Here is an 11,961-nt window from a genome sequence, read left to right as displayed (position 1 = left end):
AACCACAATGAGAAGTACATCACCCTCACGCTTTACATACATTGTGCTTTCTGTTGGACTATTATGAAAGCTTCGTTTGACCAAATGATTGTCATCCTTCTAATATCAAGCACGAGGAGATTGCTTCAACCCATACAAAGCTTTCTTACATCTGCACACTTTATCCTCTTGTCCTTTCTTGACAAACCCCTGAGGCTGCGTCACATAAACTTCCTCAAATATGTCACCATTCAAGAAAGTTGTAACAATGTTTGACTGATGTACATCCCAACCCAAATGAGCTGCCAATGCACATAGAAAATGCAAAGTAGTCATACGACAAGTGGGAGCAAAAGTCTCTTCATAATCTATGTCTTTTTACTGTGCATAACCCTTTGCAACAAGTTGAGCCTTATAGCGATCAATCTCACCATCCGGCTTGTGTTTCAACTTGTCATACCGATAACCTTTTTGCCAGGAGGCAAATCACATAAAGTCCATGAGTTATTTTCTATGAGTGTATTATATTTTGATTGCATGGTAGTGATCCAATTTTCTAAATTCTATGCTTCATCAAAAGACAAAGGTTTCTTAACATCACGTAAGCTAGACACGGTCAAAGCATAATAATATAATGCATAAGATGCATGGTGAGAACCGAAACGAGTACAACTAGACAAAGGTGCATCCAATTTACTATCACTCAAAGTATGCACCAGCCATTTTGGCACACCTCTAGTCTGCTCATTCTCTGTCCTTTCCTCATCAAGTACATCATGTACATCTACATCAGTAATAGGCTAATTTGTAACATTTTTAGAAACCCCCATAGGTTATTTGTTTTCCTCATTGGAATTTACATTCGAACTTCCACCACTGAAGAGAGGCAACAAAGTGTCATAAACATCATGTGAGCTTACTTTACGACATGATGGCAAGGGTTGAACAAAATCTTCCACAAACACAACATCCCGTGAGACCAAGATACACTTTGTTAAGCACTATAACCAACAAAAATACATTTGACATTCTTATCATCCAATTTTTTGTGTTGTGTTTGTGGCACCAAAGCATATGCCAAACAGCCAAAAGCACGCATGTGATCGATAGAAGGCTTTCTATCATGCCATGCCTCATATGGAGTAATAGACTGCAAAGCCTTCGTAGGACACCTTTTTAGTACATAAGTGGCACAGATGATGGCCTCAAGACAAAACGAATGCGTCAAAGCTTGACTTTTGACCATACATCGTGCCATTTTTGTAAGCGACATGTTTTTTTTTTCAACAACACCCTTTTGGTGAGGTGTATAAGGCATTGTACATTGATGTTTTATCCCACGACTAGCCAGAAATGCATTGAATTCATAAGACATATACTCCCCCCCTCGATCGGAACGGAGGGTGCCCATAGTACATTTTGAGACATTTTGAGCCATAGCTAGAAATTGTTTGAAGCACATAAACACTTCAGACTTTGCTTTAAGCGGATATCCCCATGTATGCCTGGAGTAATCATCAATGAAAGTTACAAAGTAAAGGTAATTTCCCAAGGAGGGAGTTTGCATGGGCTCACAAACATCACTATGCACAAGTTTTGCAACCTGCATGTGGGCCTAATTGAACCATCCTTTGGAAACATGAAACGTTGCATCTTTCCCAAAATACAGCCTTCACAAACATGTTTGACAGGTGCTTCAAGAGGCGGTAAATAATCAACCATATTAGATTTCTACAAACGCAGCAAAATTTAGATGTCCAAAACGTGCATGCCAAAGTTATGCATCTGAAATAGCCTTAGAGTCTACAACTACATTTGAAAAATTTTGCCCACACTTGTCATACAAAGTGAGCTTATACAACCCATGACACAAAATGCTAAATGCAACAAGTTCATCACCAAAACTGAGATCATGAACTGTACATATGTCATCCGCAAACTTGACTACAAGTCCAAGTCTAGCAAATGCATATATAGACAAAAGATTCTTCTTGATCCCAGGTACATAAAGTGCATCAACAAGTGCTAAAGAACTGCCATTTGCAGTAGTAAGAACAATCTTTCAAACTCCTTGAACCGGATAAGAGGCATTGTTGGCACAAGTGACATAATCCCCATGAGGGACATCCTCGAGAGGTAAACAAGTCACGATTAGAGGTAATGTGCTTTGTAGCACCATTGTCAAAGTACCACATATGAGCATCTACAACAAGTGACAAACATGTATCATGGAAATTAGGGTCATAAGTGCACTCTGCACTAAAAGCCCATTCTGCATCAACATCAGCATCACAATCTCCTTTCACAAAAGACTTAACAATAGCTACATTTGTAGTGGAACCAGCATTTGCAGTGGACCTAGCCTCTTTGGCCTTCAACTTAGGACACTACTTGATCAAGTGATCATTAGCTTTACAATGATGGCAACGCGTCTTCTTTTTGCCATTATCACCAAAATTTCTAGACGAACTGCTGCTAGCAAAGCATTAGGAATAGGTGATTTTCCACTCACGGAGAAGAACCATGAGAAGTGGCTGCATTGCTGTTACCACCATTTCTTTGAGCAGTAATAAAAGCATGTTCAATTGCACTTTGTCTAGTCTTGTTTTTTTTTGGAAAGTGTCTTGCAACAGCAATGTGCATAATGCATCAAACTTGACAACTTCAAGATTTACTCGGGCCATAAGCCTCCAAGTACTAGCAAAAGTCTGGTAAGAATCTAGCAAGCCATCAAGAACAGTCTGCACAAGGGAACTGTCAGAGATGACTTCTCCTGCAGAAATGAGTTGCTCATTGATGTCCTTGACACCAACAAGGAAAGTGTCCATGTCATCTTACTCATGCATAATCTTCAACTCCAACTCTTTACGCAGCAATGTAATTTTTGCCTCATTGCGACTTGCAAAAAGACCAGCCAGAATATCCCAAGCCTGGTTTTGCAGATTTTGTTGAACAAATATGGGGAGTAATAGTGCGCTTCATAGACAATGCAATCAATGCATGAACGTGTGCATCTTTTACATCCAACAAGCTTGCTCAGTCGTAGGCTAAACAGCTCTTGCAGCAGCAATCCTACCACCAAAACCTGCAACATCCTCAACAGTGCCTACATTCTCAGAACCAGGACGTACAGCAATGCCCTGCAGAACCAGGACGTACAACAATGCCCTGCAGAATGTTCCAAACGCCCTTTGATACAAGGACATGTTGCATCATGTAAGCCCACATAGGGTAATCATCCCCATCCAATTTGTCTTTAACAGCAAACATCTTGAACACATCTGTGTTGATGTCAGCCACGGTGAATGCCTGCAACGAATGTGAAAACTCTTGAAAAGAGGAGAAACGAAGCGGGAACAATATGTGCTACAGAGCACAAATTATAGAAGACTGTACAAAATCTGCTATGCAAAATCCAGCACTAATAGAATTTCTGCACAAAATGACAAAAAAGCCTGTGCAATACTGCTTGTAGTGGAAACAGAGGCAAAATGAGCCCAAATCAAGAATCTGAGCAAATCAAACTCTATGAGCTTGCCCAAAATATTTGTCGACCTGCGAACACTTGCCAAAGCTCACAAAAATCGGAGAAAGTGATCAAGTGTGAGTTGGAGCTCTGCTGACGTCTAAGCCCAGGAGGACGCAACCTGCTCTAATAACAATTGTTGGAATTAGGGTTGCAGAAAAACACACACAGCTTGAAGAAGACAAAGGAAGATCAAGGCACACAACAAAGAGTAGATTACTTAGTGTGCAATGGAAAAATCGATAGCCCTAGAATGATGGGCGTATATACATTGCACAAGGGAAACAACCTCCTAGTGAGGGAAAAATTGCCCCGACGGTCCTAAGTGTGTTCACACACATCACTACCACATGTATATGGTAACATGACCTCCATTGGGTGAATTCAATTTTGATAAAGTGATTGGACTATAGGGGATTATGTAAAGACCTCAAGGCATTCATTTAGCTATATCAAAGACTAGATTGTCAGTTTTGTTACTATAAATTATTTTATATATTATTATTTGGAATTATATTTCTAACATTCTTTTACAGTAATTTCTTTTTAGGTTTTTTGTCGAATGAGAACGGATCAAATATTATTCTTTTTATCTTTGAGATAAGAGAAAAGCTTCTTCTTCCCATTATGTCACTCTCCCTTGCCAATTGACATTTTGTTGCTTTTTTTGTAGTCGCAAATGAATCCATTTTTTTTCTTTCATTTTTGAGATAAGAGAAGAGCTTTCTCTTGTAATGGGTTTCATATGTAACTCCTCAATAAGGAGTTTGTTGCCTTTCTGGCCTGCCCAAAGGGCAAAGGCTATAGAGATGCGTTCTCTTTTTGCTTACTAAAATAGAAAAAAGATTGAGTTGTATTTTCATGCATTTTTTGATCGGCCAAAAATATTGATTGGATGAAATAAGATGGTGGGCACTCATTTAAACGAAGAGTGTGTAAATCTAATAGTGGACATGTCTTTGAGTTTTGGAATATGAAGTGAATGCTCATTTACCAAGGAAAGGATTTTGGGCTGCCTTTGAAAGCATGAATCGTTGAAAGCCTTAGAGGTTAAATAATAAAGACTTAGCAAAATATGTCTGTAAAATATTTTTTTCATTTGTTTATGGCAGAATCTCAGGAGATGCCTTTGGCTTGAGAGAAACAAAAGTGCCGTTTAGTCTTTGCTATTAGTCAAGAGAGTTTTTTTTTTAAATTGTGATATAGTTTATTTGCTTTAGAGGTGGTGGGATGGCACGTGGACAAGTAGGAGAGGGATAAGTGGCATCACGGGCTATGGTTTTGAACCAGATGCTCGATTGGTGTGCAAGGAGGGCTAGCTGGTTGAGGTGATAGCAAGACAAGCCAACGAAGCCAAATGGCATGAACGGATGGAACGAATGAGTGATTTTTAAGTGATCTTTTCTTTTGTTAATTTTGTCAAAATTTTTAGAAAATTATATGGTTTTTTGGATTTTTACGTTATTTTCCTCTATTTTGGTGCATGATTTTTCCTTTTTTCCGTTTTCTCAACCGACATTTTTGGAATTGAAAATGGCACGATATTAAGGTGGGACACATTTTTCCCAGACATTGGAGGCAGTGGAGGGGACTTGCGAAGGCGGGTTTCATCACATCTTGGAGAGAGAGAGAGAGAGAGAGAGAGAGAGAGAGAGGCCAATTGCCGCGTGTGTTAGGGCAACGGGGCTCCATAAATTCCAAGAGTCACCTTTTCATTTTGAAAAGTTCTTTTACCCATTGAAACTTCATGCGATAAAGCAAAGTTGTCATTTATAAGATGGTTATTTTTTTAAGTTCAAACTTTAAGAAAAGGATCTACCCTTTAGAGCTTTAATCTCTTGAGATTTTTTATTTTTATTTTTGAAGATTTTAAAGCTAAGTTTAGAACTTAAGGATGTAAAACTTTTAAAGTAAGGTTTCCAACGAGAGCCTATAGCTTTTTTAAAAAAATAAAAAACTTTGAATTAAAGAAAGTGAAAAGGTTACATAGATCCACAAGTAGGGAGAGGGTCATCTAGAGGTACTAGAATTTTAGAGCTTAGAACATTATAGCTTTTAAAGTGGGATTTACACCTCAAGGATCTAGGATTTTAAATTTGTAAAGGGGGCTCTAAAGCTTAAGGATGTAGGGTTTTTAAAGTGGTATCTAGAGCATAGGGCTTTAAGGCTTGAGATGTAGAGCTTATAGGTGCTTTTCTAATTCAATATTCCACACTTACGTTTTTTTTAATAAAAAAAGTCATAGAGATGTAGAACTTTTAAAGTGGGATCTAGACCTAGATTAAGGCCTAAAATTGACATCTTTTTTTTTTTTTTTTTCAAGGGCCTATCAAAACAAGTGCTTAAAAAGAGTCTCATGTCATTTGACATGCTAGAAACTCAAAATTATCAATCATTTTTTGTGTTTACACCCTTGAGTTAACGCTAAACTTGGCAAATTATAAAAATTGATCGCAATACAAAGCATATGAAAGGGGACTTGAAAAATTGCATGTTAAATTTTTTTTTTTAATGTGCCCGGAGAGCTTGGTGATTTTATCACTTGTTTGTAATCAATTCTATTGTTTAGAATTAAGCGATTTTTCTCTCAAAAGCTACTTTGATTTGAATCCCATGTAAGTTAAACATAAATTAAACTATTTTTCTCTCAAAAGCTACTTTGATTTGAATCTCATGTAAGTTTTAATGTTTAACCTCCTCACGACAACATAAATTTTATTGACGGTTTCTATATTTTGGGTTTTGTTAAACGTGGAATCTTTTTGGCTTGCCCAAAGGGCAAAGGCTATAAAGATGCTTTCTCTTGTTGTTGACTAAAATAAAAAAAAAATTCAGTTATATTTTCAAGCATTTTTTGATAGACCAAAAATGTTGATTGGTTGAAATAAGATAGTGGGCACTCATTTTGAAGATTAGTCAAGAGTGAGTTGTTGTATAATGATGGCTTTTCCCATTTTGAGAGCCGAGACAATTTGTGAAAAGCTACTGACACGGCTTGTCACTAATTGATTGTGAAGTTATGGTACCATTAAGCTCCTCGATCTGCTCCAAACAAAGACTCTGTCGTCTGCCTCCTACGTTTCGGGCCTCGGCATATCGTCAGGTCCTGGCAAATTTGTGCCAATGCTACCATCCTCCCTTGCTTTGTCTACCTTGCCCTCCTTCTCCCTACGAGTCTTATTACAATCTTACCACAATGGAGATGCGATTCCAAGCTTTCAACCCTCTCTCTCTCTCTCTCTCTCTCTCTCTCTCTCTCTCTCTCTCTCTTTGGGGTTCGTTAAGCTTCCCTCAGTCTGGTTTTGGAGACAAGAAAACATGGCTCGACATTTTGCTTCCATTTCCTAACCCCCATTGCCTCCAACTTCAAGGGCCGAGAATGTGCTAAAATCGCCAATACACAAAGGAAAGTATCATATCGAGCTGATAGGGAAACGGCTTATGAGACACATATGCTAGGATTTCCAAAGGGTGAGAGAAAGAGTGACGAAACCCTCTGTGTGTGCGTGCGCGCGTGAGAGAGTCTAGAGAGAGAGAGAGGGGGGGGGAGGGGGGAGGTAGAGAAGGGGTTTGAGGAGGCGCTATAGATTGTGTCCTATCATTTGTTTAGCCGCCATGGCGTCCTCCCTCCTCTCTGCTTCATCGTCATGCTCCTTATCCTCTTCTGCTGCCACTAACATTAAGAAATATGATGGCCTCCGTGCTTCCTCTTCTTCCGAATGCACATTTTTACCTAGATTTGCACAAAGTATTGTATTGTAAAATGTCTCCCTTGATGGGGGAAACCTATAATATAAAGCCTTATGGAGGGGGGACCGGCTCCATGTACATCCGGTCCTCAACATTTCTCTCTCTTTTTGAAGTATTGTTCATGCCTAATTCTAATGAGGTGTTATGCTTTTGTTGCTCTCTCTCCAACCAAGCACTCTTGCTATGCTCATTAAGAATCTATTCTTAATGAAATGCTCACTATGTCTATGTTAATTTCCGCTACACATAAGTTACTACCCCATTAAATGTTACACATCCTAACCATAGCTAGCGAGAAAGCATCGCAGCATCAGTACATTGATGGCACTTCATTTCAAAGAGGGACAACTCCATATTCTATTATTGCCTATCCCCAACAGTTATTTCCTCAAGGATTAGCAGTGGTGAATTCCAATGAGAAACTATTGCATAGTCTTACATGGAGCCGTCTTACGGTAAGAGTAGTACCGCCTATTCTTTGTGAGAGCACTCTATGAGCTGCACTCCTCCACTTTCGATAGCTATAAGGTCATTTATATCACCTCTTAGTATCGATGGCACTGTCTCTAAGGACAAGAACTCTGTCTTCCAGCAAGTATTTGGAAGTGACCTCTCTCTCTTTCTCTCTCAGCAAGAAAAAGTCCTCAGGTGGAAAGGATGATGAACCTGGCGGAAGATGTCATAGTTCTGGAAAATGTCATTTCTCAAAGCGAAGGTAAGCAGTCGCTCTCTTGTTGGTTTTAAGGTCGAAGTTCTTTTCTAAGCTGGCCTGATGCTTGCAGGAATTATTGATATGAAGGTAGGATGTGTAGCATTCTTGTAGATCATACGTGAATGTTTGCTTGGGCATACAGTTTATTTGTTCGTCGTGCATTTTTTTTGTAATTGCAACGATTGTATGTCATTTGCATGGTTCTTAAATTACTTCTTTTGGTTATGTCCCTAGGAAGTCTAGAAGCAAGAGAATAATTAGAGTGCTTGCTATTAGTGCAAAAATGGCAGACATACCACCGATGATTTCTCTTGAGGGCTCGCCTCATCCTAGGTTTGTTAGCAATTCTTTTCCGGCCCGTACAGTGAAGCCTTTTCTTTCTATGCACTCCTATTGGGTCTTTTTTTCCCCTACTCAGAGGCTACTATAGATGCAGCGTGCGAGGCTATCCATCTAAGAAACATGTGGAGTTGGATGTGGACGACCCCAATATACTAATTGTAACTTATGATGCTGATCATAGTCATGGGCAAATGCTGACCGAGAATAATATGATAGTAGGTACGTGGTGGCCTCTTAGAAATACAGATTTTAGATGCCATCCCTGGTTTGTGCCTCAAGCACTTTGGAAAACACTTCAGGAGAGTCTTACCATTTCTTTTTGAGTAGCATTATACCCACACAGCTTCCGGACGGCCTTTTAACTATAAAGACTCAGTTTGTGTTGTAGTGAAGCTTGGGGTTGTAGTTGCGTAGCTCTGTTTTTTTTTTGTTTTAAGGATGCAACGATAGCAGTTGATTGTTCGCACTGACGCAAGAAAGATAAAAGGCCATTGCTCTTGAGGTATATTTGGCAAGGAGGGATCTAAGAGACTCCAGTTTGTAGGACATGAAACCATGAATTTTCTGTGTTTTGGATACTTGGGTATATTTTGGTTCTAACATTAGAACCAATTACCATTTTATGACCATATAATGAACTTGGTCAGGTGCGACGTGAGTGAACCTTTGCTGCCATTGCGGGATGCTTGACTGGGATATGCAAATTAGTGCGCTTTTTGAGCTTAGGGAGAAAGGGGTGCACGGTCTTCTAATGAAGATCTTGTGTGGAGGTCTATGGTAGGCAAATGAGTGAGCATTGACATGTGAGCATTAAATAAGATAGCGCATTTAACAAAGGGGGGGTGGGGGGGGATCCACGGTGTCGAAGTCTACTTACAGAACACAAGACAATTGTGGTCGTAGACGCTTTGGCAAAACTAAACTTGGCACAAATTAAAACTTGGATCACATGGGCAACACATGTTTACTTAAAATAGGGGCTTGCAAACACAGGTATGGGTACTCCATGTGGAACATGTGGGTGGAGGGGGCTAGTCCATGTAAATGGAACCTTGGATTGAGAGGTAGTGGGTTCAAGCAAGGAGGGGGGACTCGGGATGGTGATGGGACCTCTCTACTATTGCAGGAAACTATCGTGGGGTCGTGGGGATCAGTGAGATCGTCCCCTGATATCCCTCGCCATGAGTCTCTGCATGCTCAGAATGTAGGGCCCGCAAGTTGAGTCAAAGGCTCTAGGTATGTAGGTCATCATGGTGGATGTGTGGTGCGATGGGTGGCAGCTTCGTCAATGCCGCGGATTTGTCATTTTGCTTCTTCTATGTTTTTAGGTTCAGAGTTGTGGTAGTATGCTTGTGGTTTGGTTCGCTGCTTCGGGGCTGTTCTCATTAGTTGAAGGTTTCAACTTGGTGGGCATAGTGGGTAAGGCGGAAGTTTCCCTCTCATGGTGGCATCCCCATTCAAAATCTGTTTTTGTTGATCCTCTTCTTAGGAGGCTCGCTTTTTGCATCTTCGTGTTGCTCTTCTCGATGAGTTTGGACATACTCGGGTAAAGTGGTAGACCACCCCATGTGGTGGCATCCGTTGTCTCCCTAGTCTCTTCATTTGGGTGACTCCCATGTTTGCTAGGGTTCACAAAAAATAGGGTGGCTCTCTTTGTAGTGGGTTTCAATTGGTCTGTGTATAGGGTGGCTCACTTTGTAGTCCGCAGATGGATTCCATGCTTGGTGGTGCATGGGATCCATCTACTGGCTAGAGTCTAGCATAATAGGCTATGTAATTCTTTTTGTGATCGTAATTTATCTTACTTTTGTGAGTATGGCAGGCCTTGTGATTTTATCACTTGTTTATATAAGTCTTGTTTGTCAATAGACACTTTGTTGTTTCTCTTTGTATTCAATTTCATTCAAATAAATACGCTCCCAAATTCCTCTCTAACCTTCCATGCCAACGAACATTTTATTGGCTCTCTACACTTTAAATGTCGTTTGATTTAGAAAAAATCTAATCTATCCTAATAGATAATGGGGGAGGGGATTCCGTCTCCCCGCAAGTGTCGTAAGGACACTAATCCGGCGCATCAGCTTTGAGCACAGGTGGCGTCACAGTGACTGTGAGAGAGAGAGAGAGATAGAGAGAGAGAGAGAGCCGTGCAGCTATGACGATTACGGGCGGTTCAGAGAGAGAGAGAGAGAGAGAGAGAGAGAGAGAGAGAGAGAGAGAGAGAGAGAGAGAGAGAGAGGCTACTTAGGCCTGCCGTATGAGGGTAGGCAGCCGGCCGCTTCAACCTCCTCTTCAGCACATTCTTCTCCAGCTTGACGTTTGCGCCACTGAAGTGGAAGGGAAAATTACCAAAATACCCCTCTAATTTGTGCACTGGAAGGGAAATTTTGGTAAACCGGCGCCGCCTTCAACGGCTGTGGAAGGGAAAAATTACCAAAATACCAGAGAGAGAGAGAGAGAGAGAGAGAGAGAGAGAGAGAGAGAGAGAGAGAGAGAGAGAGAGAGAGAGAGAGATGCTGCTGTGGAAGGGAAAATTACCAAAATACCCCTCTAATTTGTGGAAATTCCCAAAATACCCCTTGAATTTAAAAAATTCCCAAAGTACTCCCATGATTTGTCATAAATTACCAAAAATGCCCCTCAAATTTTCCAAAATTCCCAAAATACCCGAGAGAGAGAGAGAGAGAGAGAGAGAGAGAGAGAGAGAGAGAGAGAGAGAGAGAGAGGCGGCCTTTGCACTACGTATGGGCCCTGGGGGATACGCATGCGCATTAAGATAGTGTAAAAACCTGAAAAAAGTAGCGTAATTTTCTAAAATTTCCTCTTGGCAACTTCAAGGAAAGGAATTTTGTATGTTTGGAAAAATGATTTTTCCCGAACACTGGTCAGGACTCGAGAGAAGATGGACCATGGTGGCTTGTGAGGTTGCGCGCTTTAAGCTGTGCGATCAACGAGAGGACTGCACGTAGAGGTAGAGAGAGAGAGAGAGAGAGAGAGAGAGAGAGAGAGAGAGAGAGAGAGAGAGAGAGAGAGAGAGAGAGAGAGAGAGAGAGAGAGAGAGAGAGAGAGAGAGAGAGAGAGAGAGAGAGGCAGCCTTCGCGCTACGTATGGGCCCCGGGGGATACGCATGCACATTAAAATAGTGTAAAACCTGAAAAAAGTAGCCTAATTTTCTAAAATTTCTTCTTGGCAAATTCAACGAAAGGAATTTTGTATGTTTGGAAAATTGATTTTTCCCGAACACTGGTTGGGACTCGGGAGAAGATGGACCATGGTGGCCTGTGAGGCTGCACGCCTTAAGCCGTGCGATCAGCGAGAGGACTGCACGCAGAGAGAGAGAGAGAGAGAGAGAGAGAGAGAGAGAGAGAGAGAGAGAGAGAGAGAGAGAGAGAGAGAGAGAGAGAGAGAGAGAGAGAGAGAGAGAGAGAGAGAGAGAGGCGGCCTTCGCGCTACGTATGGGCTTCGGGGATACGCATGCGCATTAAAATGCTTTTTCCCGAACATTGGTTGGGACTCTGGAGAAGATGGACCATGGTGGCCTGTGAGGCTGCACTCCTTAATGGACTTTCATAGGCTGCTTGGAGTGCCAACCGTCAACGGCCCAGCTACAATTACCACACACACCTTGAATTTATGGAAGCGAGCTGATGTC

General features: G+C 41.1%; 1 pseudogene; it reads left to right on the top strand.

The window, feature by feature from the left end:
• Nucleotides 1–7,521: 7,521 nt before the first annotated feature.
• LOC147423506 (putative WRKY transcription factor 21) lies at nucleotides 7,522–8,632 on the top strand (annotated as a pseudogene).
• The last annotated feature ends 3,329 nt before the right edge of the window (nucleotides 8,633–11,961 follow it).

This window comes from Adiantum capillus-veneris, chromosome 26 (assembly GCF_014529385.1).
Source record: "Adiantum capillus-veneris isolate H3 chromosome 26, ASM1452938v2, whole genome shotgun sequence".
Classification (NCBI taxonomy): Eukaryota; Viridiplantae; Streptophyta; class Polypodiopsida; order Polypodiales; family Pteridaceae; genus Adiantum; species Adiantum capillus-veneris.
This window is presented reverse-complemented; position numbering and strand designations above follow the sequence as displayed.